Raw genomic sequence first — 16,100 nt, forward strand, 5'->3', positions numbered from 1 at the left:
CTGCCCTAACTGAGTGGAGCCACACACACGCACGAAGCATGGCACAGGTCCCTGCGAAAGCTGAAAGAACTGTGCCAGGGTTATGTCCCTCTTCATTGAGCAGGGGCAGCGGCGGGGTGAGGACATGAAGGGAAGGGTCATGGTGGGGATGGGGTAGGGATGTGGGCCTGAGACCTCCGCTGGGGTGCCCTAGAGAGGGTTTGGGGGGGCTGTGGGAGAAGCTCTTCCTCAGGGCCTCACAGATCTGCACTCCATCTTGATGAGTCTGGCAGATGGCAGCTGTGCCTGATGCTTATATGCATGCTGCTCGCAGCCAGCAGCCACCCCCACACCCGAGGAGAAAGGTCTCCCACTTCTCCTCCACAGCATTGCGCAGTGCACATCATGACACCACACCTTAGTGGATGTTGTGCTCCTCCACTTTCAGGTGGGTGAGCAGGCACCTAAAGTTCATGGCCATGTTCAGGTGGGCATTGAACAGTTCCCAGCTGAGGTCCAGCAGGCTGGTTTAGGGCTTCGTCAGCCAGGGCATAAGGAGGTAGGCCACGTCCCCCCAACATGCAGATGCACAGTGCTAACAGCGGGGGATGAATGTGCCCAAGTCCAGCCTCTGGCAGGCTGGAGTTGCAGGACGTGCAGGTGTCATATGCCTGGCCTGACCACCTTACATAAATGTCCATGAACTGTCCACATTGGTCTACCGTGGCCTGCAGCACCTTCAAAAAGTAGCTTTTGTGATTGATATACTTGGGGCATGGATTGGGAAATGAATTCCATGTTTAGCTCTGATGCAGTTCTGGAATCCTAGGGTGGTGAATCTGGCTACAACTGTGTCTATGGCTCCCATAACTCGAGGGCAGCAAATCCAGCCATGACTGCATCCATGTCTCTGCAGCAGTATATTGTTGATGGCCATTACAACCTGCAGAGTGAGGAGACTGAACACACACATTGAGAACTGAGGAAAAGAATCCCTGGGCCTTGGGGATGGGGTCCCAGCCCCGATCTACCTCCCCTGAGCTTTTCAGGAGCCTTCCCTGTGAAGCAACCCCCAGCAGCAGGACTTTATGAGCGTGGGACAGCACAGTCCCCCAGGGACCGGGCTTCACTTCACTCCTCAGACCCCTGACCATAACTCCTGGGACGCTCACTCCCCAGGGTAGAGCTTGCAGCCAGAGAGTGCATTAAGGAGGGCTTGCATGGTGGACTTCCCCATGCTGAACTGGCTGCACACTGAGTGGTAGCTGTCGGGGGTGTCAAGCATCCAGAGGGTGACTCTGACCTACTTCTCCACAGGGTTGGTGGGCCGCAGCTGGGTACCCTGTCTCCAGACGGTATGGGGTGAGTCTGGCACAGAGCTCCAGGAAGGTGGCCCACTGCATTTAGAAGTTCTGGAGCCATTGGGTTGTCATCCCACCAGCCAGCCATCGAGGTCCTTGCTGGTGGTCTCTGGCTCTCCCTCCATGAGCAAGAGGAGGATAACCATTAGAAGGTTCAGCAGCTGATGAAGAACTCTCCTAGGGGCTACTCTAGTACCATGGTTCCCCGGAACAAGCTCTTTCTCCCAGAAAAATCCAAAGCCTTGTTCTAGCTGTGCTGTCACTCAAGAAGGTAGACACGCCTGCAGCATAGGCAGGGAACAGGTTTTGGGGGTGGTCCCTTTAAGGGCTGCATCTCACCAGAGTTCCTGGAAGTAAATAGAAATCTGTAACCATGTCTGCTGTGGTTCCGGGAGGCCATTTTGCTGGTAGAGTGGCCGGCCAGTCTGGCCACTCTCTGTCGACAGAGTGGATTTCCCTTTTGATCCACTCTGCAGTCTGGACTCATTCTGTTGACAGAAGTTTTGTCACAAGATATGTTCCGACAAAAACTTCTGCTGACAAATCACACTCATCTAGACATAGCCGTTAAGTGTGAATCAACTTTGCCCTTACTATCCTCCTTCTACTGACTTGCCTTCAGGTATTCCTCTTTGGTGTTGAGGTGGTGAGGCATGGACCCTTGAGTTGCGTAGGTTTGGCCCCACTTAAAAAATAGAAAACCGTCTTTCACATTCCCTCCAACTTCCACTGTATACTGTCTGCTGCATGTAGCCTCATCTCTTACCTTTTAGAAGTATGTATATATGTGTCTTACTGTCAGTAATCTCTCTGTTTTAGGTTCAATTCATCTGTTTGGTGTGTGATAGACAGAGCAGCTAATGAACGATTAGTGCTTGAGTATCTTAGCCTGTGCCTTCTTGACTAGACCCACCCCAGCATGATTAAGTAGCATTTAACTGAATGAGTGTGAGTGTGATGGGGGTGGGGGGAGTAAGGGGCACTGAGCACTTTTCAAAATGTATGAGGTATATCCCAGTTAATTAAATGTTCCTTGAACTAGCCTTTTGTGTGCAGACCTGCTCCAGACCAGCCTGTTCTGAAAATCCAAAAAAAAATGCATGGTTACCCATTTAGTGTATGCATCAACTTCCATGCACATATTCTTACAAATGTGGATCTTAGTGGCCCCTCCTCATGCAGCAAGTCTGGCAAACATAAGGGAAAGCAACCTCCATTGTGTAAGGCTGAGAACTATATTTACCTCCTGAGCATGCTGTCTCCTTTTACTACATAGCCTCCTTTTAGAGAAAATCCTGTGCAAGACACTGGAAGCTTGTGGAAGTTAGTGTCTCCACTGTTCATGTGGTGTTGCAGGCAACCTTTTTTACCTGAAATTAAATTGGTTTCAAAACAGCAAATAAATGCATGAGATGCTTAATAAGTCTGCATTTGATTTATGTATAATGCACATCTTGTTTTACTGATTTGTGAATACATAACATACTCAGTTTTGATTTAACTAATTATGTATAGCTATATAACTTCATGTACTGCTCAGTGTATGCCTAAATTCTTTTAAAATCTGCATTAAATTTTAATAGGTAGATGGGGAAAGATTAGTTCATTAACTATAAATTAAAAATTGTCATTCATTATTTAGTGGATAAGCCAGTTGTAGCTCTTTTTGTTTTTTTAATTATTCTCTCTTTCTGCAGTGCTACAACAGAGGTCAAAAAAGTCAGCTATGTAATGAGAAAGAAATTTAAAGATCTTAATTTTGAGCTTAGCCTGTTCTCATTGTACAATGGTTGTTTAACCCTAGGAAAAAGTACAAATTAAATCCTGTACATCTTAACTTGCCAACACAGCCTCTTTGTGAAAAGAATCATTAATGCAAAATTATGTTCATGGCCTATAAGATCGGTTTATTTCATTGAACAATGTAAACAAAACATTTGCTTACATAAGACCTTATTCTGCCACTTTTGTTCACATTATATAATTTTATTTTCCTTGACCAGTCCCTTTAATTTAGTAGGACTATTCTTGGAGTAAAATGCTACCCATAGGACCAGAATTTCAGCTTATGTAAATCACCTTTGACTTCAAGTGAAGTTATGATACACCAGCTGAATGTGTTGACCCAATTTGATACATAAGTATTCTTTGGAGAAAAAATATTTGAACTTCAGATAAAGGTGAAATAATCTAATAGAAGACAATGTAGTTACCTTTAAAAATAGACTAAGAATACACATTCCAAATCTTATGGAAAGCAAATCATTCAGAAACACATGAATGTATTGGGGCTGTGGCCACACTACCCCTCCCTTTTGGAAGGGGCATGTTAATGAGGCAGTTTGGAAGGTGCTAATTAATATGCAGTGCCTCATTAGCATAATGGCAGCGGCAGGTGATTCGAAAGTGCTGCTTTTGGAATGCACACTGCTCATGTAGCCGGGGGCCTTTCGAAAGGACTCCTAACATCAAATGCCCCTTCCTCCTGAAACCAAAAGGCCCCCGGCTACACAGGCATTTATTAGCATCTTCCAAACTGCCTCATTAACATGCCCCTTCCGAAAGGGATGGGTAGTGTCGCCACAGCCTGCATGAGGTAATAATATAGCCTTTACATCCCCCACAACACTGATCTCCAAGTTGATCCATCAGGAATATTTGGTTAGGGACTCATTCAAAGGGCTAAAGTCTTGTGATATCATCTGCAACTTGTCCTCCTATGGTTTTTTGTGGGAACAGGAATGGGAACACAATGTCATAGGTGCTAGCATTAAAAGTATGGAAATCACTATTGCTCATATATGTGGAAACACAGTTGTTTGCTAGTCTCTGATTTATATTGAAAAAACATGTGTGATCTTCCTCTCTTCTAATTTGACACAGCTTCCCTGAAATCAGTAGAGCTGCAGCTGTTTACACCAGCTGGTCAGCTGACTCAGAATTTTTATATGGAACATAACATATATGCAAGGCTGGCTGTTTGACTCTTCTTTCTATTTCATTGACAGTCCTTCCTTATCTCAGAAGATCCCACCCTTCAGCCCGTAGGCTTTCCCCTCCTTTCCCTATAGGCTTCTTTATATGTAAATTAGTTTTCAGAATGGTTACTATTCATGAACTTATTGGGAAGCTGTAATATAATTTCTGATAGTCTATGACACAAAAGGTTAGGTTTATAATTTGTGTACACTATTTCAGCATGTTCACTGACACAGTGTACCTGGTGTGCGCCAAGAAAAACAAGCTAGACACAAAATAATTACATCAAAGGGGAAAAAAAACATCAATGAACAGGTTTACAGTATCTTTTGTTTCATTAAATGAAAGGAGTGCTCCTATGACAAAAGCCTATGCTGTGGAATGTTCTGGAGATGTATCACACCATTTTAGAGCTGCAAATTGTCTCCTTTGTTTGACGTTAATACCCCCACCCTGTGGACAACTGTGTAATAAAAAAACTCATGAATAAAGCAGACTTAATCATGCATGGCTGACTAATTCTTCCAATGTCAACAGATATTGTGTGAAATACCCTATGCACAAAAGGCTAGGACAGTTGTCATGTCATCAGGAGAAAAAAAGGCCTACCATTTTTCTTAAGGTCACTGAGATGCTTCAGATGACTGCTCCTATTAATCACACACAATATTGCATTTGCCGTTTAAGAAATAAACAAGACATCAGATTCCAACAGGTTATTGAATGGCTTCTTTATATATCTTATATGCTGATGTAATCAATGCTTTACTCTTTGATTCCTAAACTAAGTGGATTTGCTGCTATTATACATAATTTAACATGCAACATAATATTCAGTTCATTACTAATAATTATGAATGATACTGAATCATAGTACGGTACATTACTGAGCAAAGTAAAATAACATTTCTGCTAAAATGTTTATCTTTGTTATCTGTTTAAGAAAACTAACTGTATATTCATAATCATTTTATGATGATTTGAGAAAGCATTATGATAGCAATATGTCTTTCAATGATGCCTTTATGACCACATCAAGTGGACTGCATGATTCACGTCTACAACTATTAAGGTGTCTTTGTTATAACCTCAGGCCTTTATCTCACCCTAGATGGATTTCATAAAATGATGATGCCCACCTTTGGGATTTATTAAGGAGGAATGTTGTCCTTCACAGTGCTGATAAAGGTCAACTTCAAAATGTGCCAAGCAATTACTAGAAAAATATGACCCCTGGAACATTTGATATTCTTGAACCTCAAAATCACTAAGTGTGGGGAAGTTTTGAACTCTAGGGCAGGCTGAATGTAAATTTCATACGTCCAGCTGTAGACGTGCATTGAGCAGCTGTTATCTATTTTAATTGTACCAAAGCGTTCTATTTTTAGTGGATTTTGGTGGAAACTTTGATTATTGGAATAACAGAGGAGGGAAAGATATAATTATTTTTGTCTTCCCCATTTTTCCAATATGAACAGAGTTGCTGAGCTGAAAATTCCTTACAACAAATTGTCAAATCTTGTTAAGGTTTTGGGTTTAGTCTAGTTTACTCTAGAAATCTGCTACACAGCACTGCATTTGGAGTATAAAAGAAACAAAGGACAATGTGTTCCAGCACTGTAACTATAGCAGCTTTGTAATAATTAAATTACAACCTACTATACACCACACTGTACCCTCGGGATGCATGAGCAGCTACAGAAAGCGAGAAGGAAGAACAGCACTGACTCTAGAAATGAACAAAAAGTGAATAAATTGACACTGTAAGATGTGGATGTCAGAGAAACCTAGCTCTTATGTTTTGATAATTTTTTTATGGTGGCTTGAAATCCAATCTTAAATATGTACTGAGGAACAAAAGTTTGGCACAGCATCTTGTCTGAGTTAATGGAACAGGCACTGAGGATATAAGCAAAGGGCAGGTGAAGAATTTTTCTCCTTCAGGCTACGGTACTGCTAAAGAGACCCTCTGTGGAGGCCTACCACAATTGCTGGAGTATCTACACCTATTAATTATTCAGTAACAGTGGTTTAATTAAAAATCCACCCACCTGTTTAATAGAAGATTAAAAGTGCCCAAATATTTCATAAATTACATTTGTATTAAAATGAAACATTCCTGACCTTCTGTTCCCATTTTCTAATCTTTTCTACATGTAATAAAATGTTTTGTTACAAGGTGGTAGTAACAGTAGTAACCCACACACAGTCACTTCAAGAAGCGGGCAATAGGAGGCTGTGTAATTAGCAGATCTTCTAGTACAGTTATTCCCACCCAGAATGCCTGCCACCCCGTTGTTTTCACCTTTAGAACAATAAGATGTAGCAAGCTAGGATGGGTATCTATGTTCCCCAAGGGAATGAGGTAAAAATAAATGTTGCATGAGCCTCATTCTCCTGGTTATTCTCTTCATATTAACTTGCAAGATCTGAAACTCAAAATGTTCACACCACATTCACTGTCCAAACTGCAGCAATTTCTATGTTTAAGTGTTTTTGTAAAGTTATTTAAAGACACTAATTCCAGATGATAATGAAAAACTATCCATAGTTCACCATTCAGCTCCCTAAGTGTGAATTAGGAACAATTCCATTTAATTCACAGTAGACACATTGAGGAAGAGCTCATGCAAAAGACTGAGGAGAATTGGAACCAGTATTTGAATTTAAAACAAAACAAAACAAAACAAAAAAAACAGTTCCACTGAATAAGAATGAAATAGCATTTCATTGTAGGCTGAAGCACATTTCTTTTTTATCATGGTTTAAAGCAAACTTTTCAATGCACTTTTATCAAACATTTTATATTTTGAAACTAGTACATTAGAAAGCCAAAGAGTATCAATTCTAAATTGCTTCCAGCGTGTACTATAAGTTAATTAATGGATCCTGTTCTGACATAAATTCAAAGGTTACAGATGTTAGTCATTTATTGTCATAATTGCATAATATGCCGTATTTATCGGTCAGTTATTATAGAGATAATTATACTCCATTGTGCTTATAACTAAACACTGTAAGTGATATTCTTTACTGCTGTCCATAAAGGAACAAAAATAGCTGCATTTCAAATAATTTTTCTAATTGCACAAGCGCTATGTGAATTTGTAAACATAATCACTGAATTCAAAAGCAAAAAGAGCTTAACTCTTCATAGTGGTAAGAACAGCTAAAAGTATTAGACTGAACTCAAATTGATGCATAGTCTGAACAGAAACAAAATATGTTAAATCAAAGAAAACCACAAACCAGAGCAACAAAATATAATCTTAACTGGAAGAAGCAGATTGTTTAATCAGTGTCTATATCTTTCTTAGGACTAAAAATACATATTCTGTGGATGGCCCCCCCATTCATTTTGCATATAGTACAAATTTTATGAAAAAAGCAACTAAAGCTTGTTTTTCTTTATAATTAAAGTGTATTTATTTTAATTTGGAAAACTCCAATAAATATCCTAATTCTGCAGATCTAGTATCAAACCATAGTTGAAAATATTGTAGAATTGCAAGTGTACATTTTTAAAATTCTATACAAGTTGAACCTCTCTAGTCCAGCATTTTCTCGCCACGTCTACACAGAGCTGTGTTCCCAGCAGCTCCATGCTAATGAACAGTCTCATAATTGCAAATGGCTGATCATTAGCATAATTGTGTGGCTAATTAACATAGCCACACAAAATTTTGCTCTCGGCAAAGGGGGCTGCCAGCACTAAAGAACTCCATGTAGATATGGCCCCATTATCCGGCATGACTTCGGTTGGCCGGGTGTCCACTTTTCCTGGGTGTGGCCAAGTTTCCCATGAACCCATAAAGTTTGTTTACAGCCACTAGTCCTCGCTGTGAAAGTTGTGTGCTGTTATTTAGCTGTAATTTACACCTAAGTGTCTTGTTAGAGTCCAGTAAGCAGCAGAAGTGTTGATAATGCTGCTAGACAATATTGACTTCCCATGGTTCAACAAATTCTCTGGTTTGGCACCAGTCAGGCCCCAAGGGTTCTGGACAAGAGAGTAGTCCTGTAATGACTAAATTTTTTGTTAACATTTTAAAAATGCAATAAGCAGGACAAATATTTTGATTTAACTTTGATGTTTCCCACTCTTTTTACTATCTCTACTTTCAGTAAGTGTCCTCTTCCACTCTAATAAGCAGCCACCTATAGATCAAGCATACATCCCTGTAGTGTACAGAGGAAAAAAAAGATGATCTTCTCAGGGTACAGTATAATACAGTACTTCAATGGCCAATAATACTGCAAATTGAATTTAATTGCTTTTGAAGTGATTCTGGTTATTGCTTGTGGAAATACAAAGGCAAAATATTTCAGCAAACATGTACTGAATCAGACACCTGCCATCTTTTCTACAGAACTTAATAGGAGAAATGGACAGATCAGGCAGGGATATGTAGGGGAAAAGGGAGCTGAGGGGCTGTGAGGCATGTAGCCACCAGCTTCACTGCTCCTGCTTTGGCTCCAGATAGCCATCTACCTGTGGTTTACTGGCTGATACACTCATGTCTTGGTGAATGAAATACAGCACACCATCAGCAGTTCCTTGCATGGTAACTAGTAAAGCCAGAGGGCAAGCATTAAGGCAAAGTGTGGGGGGGGGCATATCATTATGGCTGGGTGGTTTGGGATATTATGGTCATATGCAAGAGAGGGGGGCAGAAAGTACAGGGTAAATCAGTGATCCATGCCTAAAATGGTAAGTGAAGGCCTGCAGACCAGGAGAAAAAGCTTTTGAGACTTTGCATCTGGGGCTGACAAAATACCATGGCCAAGAGGGAGAGGGAATGTGCTGAGGGCAATGATGAAGGAGAAATGGTGAAGGGGATGGAAAATGAGGACCCAGCCAGCTAGTTAGGGAGATCTGCCAGCTGAAGGAGTGGTCAACTCTTCACCGTGGCTGAAAGCCAACCCCATATTTAAAAATTTGTTTCTAGTTGGCTAAAAAACGTGAAAAAGATAGCTTTACTGGCAAGAATAACAATATGGATAATATGCGACACTAATTTAATGCACAAAAATGTGAAACTTTATTGATAATAAATCCTCTATGCTAGACAGCCATAATTTGACATATGAAATGCTAAATTTGATTCACAATAAATCCTCTGTGTCAGAACAACCAACCAGAACACGGAACTTCATTATACATACTGATCTGGGATACTGGAAATAATTTTACAAATATTGGACACCTGAAGGGAGGCCATTTTTGAAACGTGAGTTACTGAGAATTGTTTGAAAAAGCTACAAATTACCAAGCCTCTTTGGTAACTACTGCATTGTCCATTGGGAATTGCTTTTTTTTTCTGTAGAAAGTGGAGAGTATTTGGTATTCTAAAGAGGAAAGCCACAGCTGTGTGAAGGTGGGGAAGATGGTTTATCATTAGCAGGGAGGAATGCATGCATACCAATTTATTTAGGTATATCATATACCACAAGATGTCAATATTTATGGATCATTTGAGCAGCTGAGAGCTGGGTGATTTAGCTGTGTATTTTCAAATGATGCCTTAACTCTTATTTCTGCAGAGATTTGCAACCCTTGCTAATACAAATAATCCTTAATAATCTGAATACTTTTACTGAGTTCAGTAATGAAAGGTAGCAAGATCCCACCCTTTTCATTCTCATTAACATAAATTGTATTCTTTCTGATACATATTTTGGGTGATTTGGTGAAAAATACAACAGACTTAAGGAAAGCATAAAAGAAAATAAGGAAATACAGCTGACAGGTAACCAGAGGGCCCATGACACATTCCTGAACCTAACACTACACAATGGGCTACTCGTCTATCACATAATTATGTAGTAGGGTGGCTCATCAAACAACTTTGGCCTATGTGCACAGATGACCTATATAGGACTGCCTGGAGGGACCTCTTTTGAAACAGTGAGTACAGCAGAGTTATCTGCTGTTGGCTACTATGCATTTCACTCCAGAGTCCTCAGGCTCAAATTTCCTTCTTTCCTATCCTTGATTTCCAGCTGGAAAGACCTAACTGAAAGATCCAAGGTGGGGTGGAGGCTTCTCTTCTTTCCTCCTCAGGACTACTGGGTAACCAAGGGAGACAGTTGTCTCAGGTCAAATAAGCATGATTCGTTGGTGAGCAGTCAGAAGGTGAGAGATGCAAGCCACACAGGCTAATTATTAAGTGACATGTATTTGGGAGTTGTTGGGAGAGTAATGGAATTAATTAATTCCGATATCAAATTGGGGACAGAGGATGATGATCAAGAGAAAAGGTGTGATGGCAAATATGGTGTTAGTGGGTCAGAAAAGTGGAACAGGGACCTGGGGAGCAGATGCATATAGGGAGGGTAAGGAGCTCCGAGATAAGGTGGGAAGATAACAGATGGAATTGTGGTCATAAAGGTAGAAATTCTAAAAGCTACGAGAGAAAAAATGCAATTTTGAAGGGGGAGAAGCAGTACATTTTCTCAGAGATGGAATTATCAGAGTAGCGATGGATTATTCAGGAGGGAGTGAAAATGGGATTTTATTGGGAAATAACTTGTTTCATAAAAATGCTTGGAAGTGGAGGGTATCTTGCTACAGAAGGTCAACTAACTGCACCATATTGTAAATATTGACTACAAGGATGCCAGAGGAAGAAGGTGAAAGCCCTTTCCCATTCACTTTTTTTACTGTCCTATTCCACTTATCCAAATACATCCTCAGAAAATCATAGGCTGACCTTATTTTCCATATCATCCCTTCACATTTGTGAATTGCTCATAAGCACCTCAAATTCTATTCAAACAAGTGACTCTATTCCAAATGGCTTTTTTGGCTGTGATATTCAAAGGGGCCTATAGGAGTTAGCCACCCAACTATATTTAACTCTATTAGGCCCCTTTGAAAATTTCATCCTAAAATATTTTGAAAAACCAGGACTGGACTGAAAAGGCTTGACTCTATAAAGAGCTGAGTACTTTCTGCAAGATGCTGAGTCCCCTCCATTCCTACTGCCTTCTTTTAGAACTGAGGTATCCTAGCTTTTGTCAGGAGGGTGTCTTTTATTTCTTTTTTTACAGTACAACAATCCTGTTTCATGGGCTAGTCAAAAAATGTTGACTCTTCACCTGTGTTTCTAGCTGTGGCAACCTAGACATATGAGGCACTTTCTTAATTACAGCTCAGTGGAATGGCCTGTCTCTGTAGAATACATGATTGAGATTGTCAGGCTTCACTCTGAGTGTGCAGAGGAATAACTATAGACTATCCTATTAGGTATTAAAAGAGATTGGATTGTACTCTTGATGATAATGGCATGATTTTCACTATGGAAATTCAACTCAATTACAATACCTATGATTTCAGTAGTCAATGGCAGTTTTACAGAAAAAGTGCTAACTTAAGGCCTTGCCTACTCTACGCAACTTTTGTGGTGCAAATCAGCTTCCATTGGCAAAACACAGAGGGTGGACACACTGAAATTCTCCTCAGCCAATGGAACTCTCATGCTAGCCAGAGATAATGAAACTGGAATGAGAAGCAGACAACTTTTGTGACAGAGTGATTCAGCATCAGTGTAGACAATTTGCTTGCTTGTCACCTAGGGCAGCAGTTTGAACTCAGATAGCTTGAATGTACCCATGCATGAGCCCCTCCCTCATTTAAGGGGTCGGGAATTTTTGAAAATTCTCTTCCTATTTCCTTGGCGTGGATAGTTCACACAGGGTGCAGCTACGCTTGCATTCCTCTTTCAAAAGAGGCATGCAAATAAGGTAAATTTAAAATGCAAATGATGCATAAATTTGCATATTTGTGACCTCATTTGCATATTCTGATTTCAAAAGAGCTTCTTTCAAAAGAAGAAAGCCAGTGTAGGCGCTGCTTTTTTGAAAGTAAACCCATCTTCGAAAGAATCCTTCCCTTTATCTAATGGGAAGAAGGATTCTTTCAAAGATGGGTTTACTTTTGAAAGAACAGTGTCTACACTGGCTTTCTTCTTTCAAAAGAAGCTCTTTTGAAATTAGAACATGCAAATGAGGTTCCAAATATGCAAATGTGTGCCTCAATTGCATTTTCAATTTACCTCATTTGCATACCTCTTTCGAAAGAGGAGTGCAAGTGTAGACGCACCCACAGTGTCTTCTCAGCTTGCTATTCTGGCTTTCTACAGGAGGCACACTCCTGTGTGGAGTACACCAGAGTTGTTGGCTCTGTGGGGAGAGGAGGCTGTGCAATCACAGCTTCGCTTCAGCCCCAGGAACTCTGATACTTATGGGCTGATTGTCAGTGGTGTGGATAAGAAAGGTCATGAAAGGGACATCCTAAGGTCAATGAGCAGGTGTACTAAAAGGCAAGAGAGGCACGTTATTGCTTTGGTGAAGCATCAAATACCTCCAAGAATCTGCACACCGTTGTCAGTTATGACCTAACTGCCATGAGCCCCAGAGATACTTAGGAGGGATTAGAGGCAGCACCCAGCGGAGTCAACTCTGAGGATGTTATGATAGAAGAGGAAGTGGAGTTGGAAGGGAATGTGGAACACATAACTGGTGCTGTGGGTCTTTTTGACTACATAGGGATAATTGACTACAGAGGACGATAATTCTGGCCCTGGATGCATTAAGCAGGAGACGGGAGATCAGATAAGCATACATTTTACATTGCTACTGCTAGGTGAGAGGACTTTGAGCTTTTATATACTTTATTATATAGCAAAGAGGGGATAAGGGACATACATTAACAACAGGGCCTATGCAGCTACACAGTAGGTGCCCAGTGGGGAAAAAATTGCTCAGGTATATCAGGTAATCCTGGGAATCCTCTGTAGACATCTTTAGGAAGCTTTCCTATAAATATTCTGCAGTCCTTTGTTGTGACAGTTGACACTTATTTCTGCATGGATCAGAGCAGCAAATAAGTGAGCAGCATGTGGAGCTGGTCTGAAGCTGTGTGCATGCATAAGACTCGGTTATCCTTAGGATCAAGATATTCAGTTTGATTTTATTCAGATGAATGTTCCTAAAGATGTGGTCATCCTGCCTCTTCCCCAACCATCCTGAATGATGTCAGTGAAATGGTCCTGGTGAGCTACCAGTACCAGCAGGACCTTGTAGAAAGTGGTGCTTCTGATAGGTGTACTCTAATGAAAGATGGTCTGTGGCCAAAATTGAAATGTGTTCCATTTATCATCCTGCTGCAGTTAGGGAATCCCATTGCCTCAAATCCATCAAGTATTTCTTGCACATTATCAATTGTCCCTACCAATATTTTAATTGTTAAATGGGCTCCCCCCAGGCTTCTCTCCCTGCTCCTCTGCCTGGACCTCCCTGCACCCCTCCCTCTGTATACCTTAGAGAACCTTTACCTTTAGAAATTACCTGAGCCATATCGTTCCCCAAACAAACAATTTTTGGTTTGAATTTGTACATTTAAGAAAGCACACACTGAGGGCCAGATCCTCCACAGATATAAATCAGCATAGCACCTTTGGAATCAATATGGCTACTCTAATTCACATCAGATTAGATTCTGTCCCTGTAAATGCAATTAAATAAATTAACAGAAAAAACTACCTCAGTAGGTTCTTTAACTGCTTATTCAATCTATTGTTTTAAGCTTGAATGTTCACATTACCTTGTAATTTGATTTTACTTCAGGATCTGAAAAGCTTGACTTGTTATGTGAATTTCACAAGAGGAGGATTATTTCTTACATTTAAAAGATATAAGACTGAATATCATCATCCAAACTGTCCTTGAAATGATTACATTTATTTATTTGTTTTGATTTTTTGTAGCTGCTTAGCACTGCCATTTTAGCACAAAATTACTTGTGCTGGCAGGTTTGAAAATTATACTCTACCTCTGACAATACATAGAAGAATAGACAGCACGGGAACAAAGTATATTACCTCTGCCTGCTAGGCTGTAGGGTATAGAATAAAATAGGGGATTGAAAATCAGAAAAACAAAGAGAAGCACAGACAGGTGGGTGGAAAAAACGCTAGAGGGAACAAAAACTGCTGCAAGCAAAATTTACCATAATCATTCAAGGAAGGTTTTACAAAGGATATTACAGCTACCTGGGAGATCAGGGCCCAGGGCCATTTTGGCAGGCAAGATTAGTGAGCAACTATAATGCAATAATACACTGCTTCAGGATCCAGCCATAGAAGTATTTGGAAGGTAGACAAAAAAAAAAAGTTGGAAATTGAGGAATCAAGTAACATTTTCTTTCCTTAGGTAAATAAGGTTTATGCAGGGACATAGTTCAACGTTTTTGTTTTTCACAGAAGGTGGAGATTGTTTTATGTTCCCATAAAAGCAAATGACCTGCAGGCAGAGAGTGGGAAGTCCTTATGTCAGTTTCATCCTGGAGATTCACTATGACTAAAAAAATACAAACACTGCAGTAGGGACAGTTCCTTATCACAGTAACAAGGGCCTACCTTATTATTGTGATAACAAGACACCCTATCAGTATCTGAGCTGAGTACAGATGAATTTTCTGGATTTTACTGGACTCTTCACAGCCCTATCATGGTAATAGGATAAGGTATTTATAGTTTTTAGCAACAGAAGACTTTATTTTTCTATGCTGGTGACCACAGTACAGTATTACTCTTTGAGACCCTTTTGAAAGTTAGTGTGACCTGGTGACAGGTACTCCAACCATGTGCAGTATCTTTGGGGTACATGGTGAATTAAGTTTACAGGTCTCTATATACACCAGGGATGTGTTGTGGGTGAATGTGTTCCGCTCCTTTAGGAAGTAAAATAATGAGGATGGTTATGTCATGGGGATTAGGGTGAATCACTCAAACTGCAAACATCTCCAGAGAAAAATACCAGTTCCTGGAGAGTTTTTCATATATGACTTCAAAGTGGGTTTCCAGAGATTATAAAAACAAAGAAAGAGAGTGTGGCTTATATTAATTTGGTATGTATTCTTTATAATGCTTTTGCCTGAAGAATAAATTTTCCTGCTTTTAAAGAGCTGAGCTGTGTGGTAACATGTAATTGCTGGCACTACACACTCTATAGATCTCAAAAAGACAGCATTGCCTAGGTGCTGGCTGTTAAGCAGACTGGCTTTTTGGAAATACCATCGTGTAAGGCATGAAGCTATCCAGTCTTAGATCCCGTGGTCAGAAGCGAGTGAGGCAAGGATCTGTCCATAGACAACTGAGGGCTGGAGAACTGAGACCTGGCTAGGAACTCCTGGAGTGGACCAAGAAGCGGGAAGATAAATTTTGAGATACCTTGAAACTATGACAACATCCTCTGTAAAATTGTTAGTATACTTCCTCCCTTTGCCCCAGCCCACATTTCTTTGGGACTACTGGGAAGCATGCTTTGTCCCAAAGGTTTTACAGAAGTCACAGAAGTTAAAAAGCAAGAGTGACAGTCAACTGGGACGACAGCCACTGCGGACTCCAGAGCGTGGTGGAAGGAGTGCCTGGCTCTTGGCTCCTGGAAAAGGCAGAGCCAAGGCAAAAGGGGCATGGCCTAAGGCAGTCAGTCCTTAGTGCTGCCCAGACTGTGCTGCTGCCTCCTCCCCACCCCCAGCTGCACAAAGTGGCACGGCCACAACAATTCAAAGAAGCCTGGAGCTCAGAGTGCTCCTCCTGTTCAAGTAGCAGGGTCAATGGCCGGAGCTTTGGTCCCCATTAAAACACTGTGCGACTACCTCTCTTGGCTGGCAGGCCTGGTCAGCACTACAAGGAGTAGAGAAGTACCTCAGTATTACATTGTACTGTAAGTCCTCTTGGTCTCTATTTTTAAAGGTAATGCAAATGTTGGATATCTCAC

This window comes from Carettochelys insculpta, chromosome 1, assembly GCF_033958435.1.
Source record: "Carettochelys insculpta isolate YL-2023 chromosome 1, ASM3395843v1, whole genome shotgun sequence".
Taxonomy (NCBI): Eukaryota; Metazoa; Chordata; order Testudines; family Carettochelyidae; genus Carettochelys; species Carettochelys insculpta.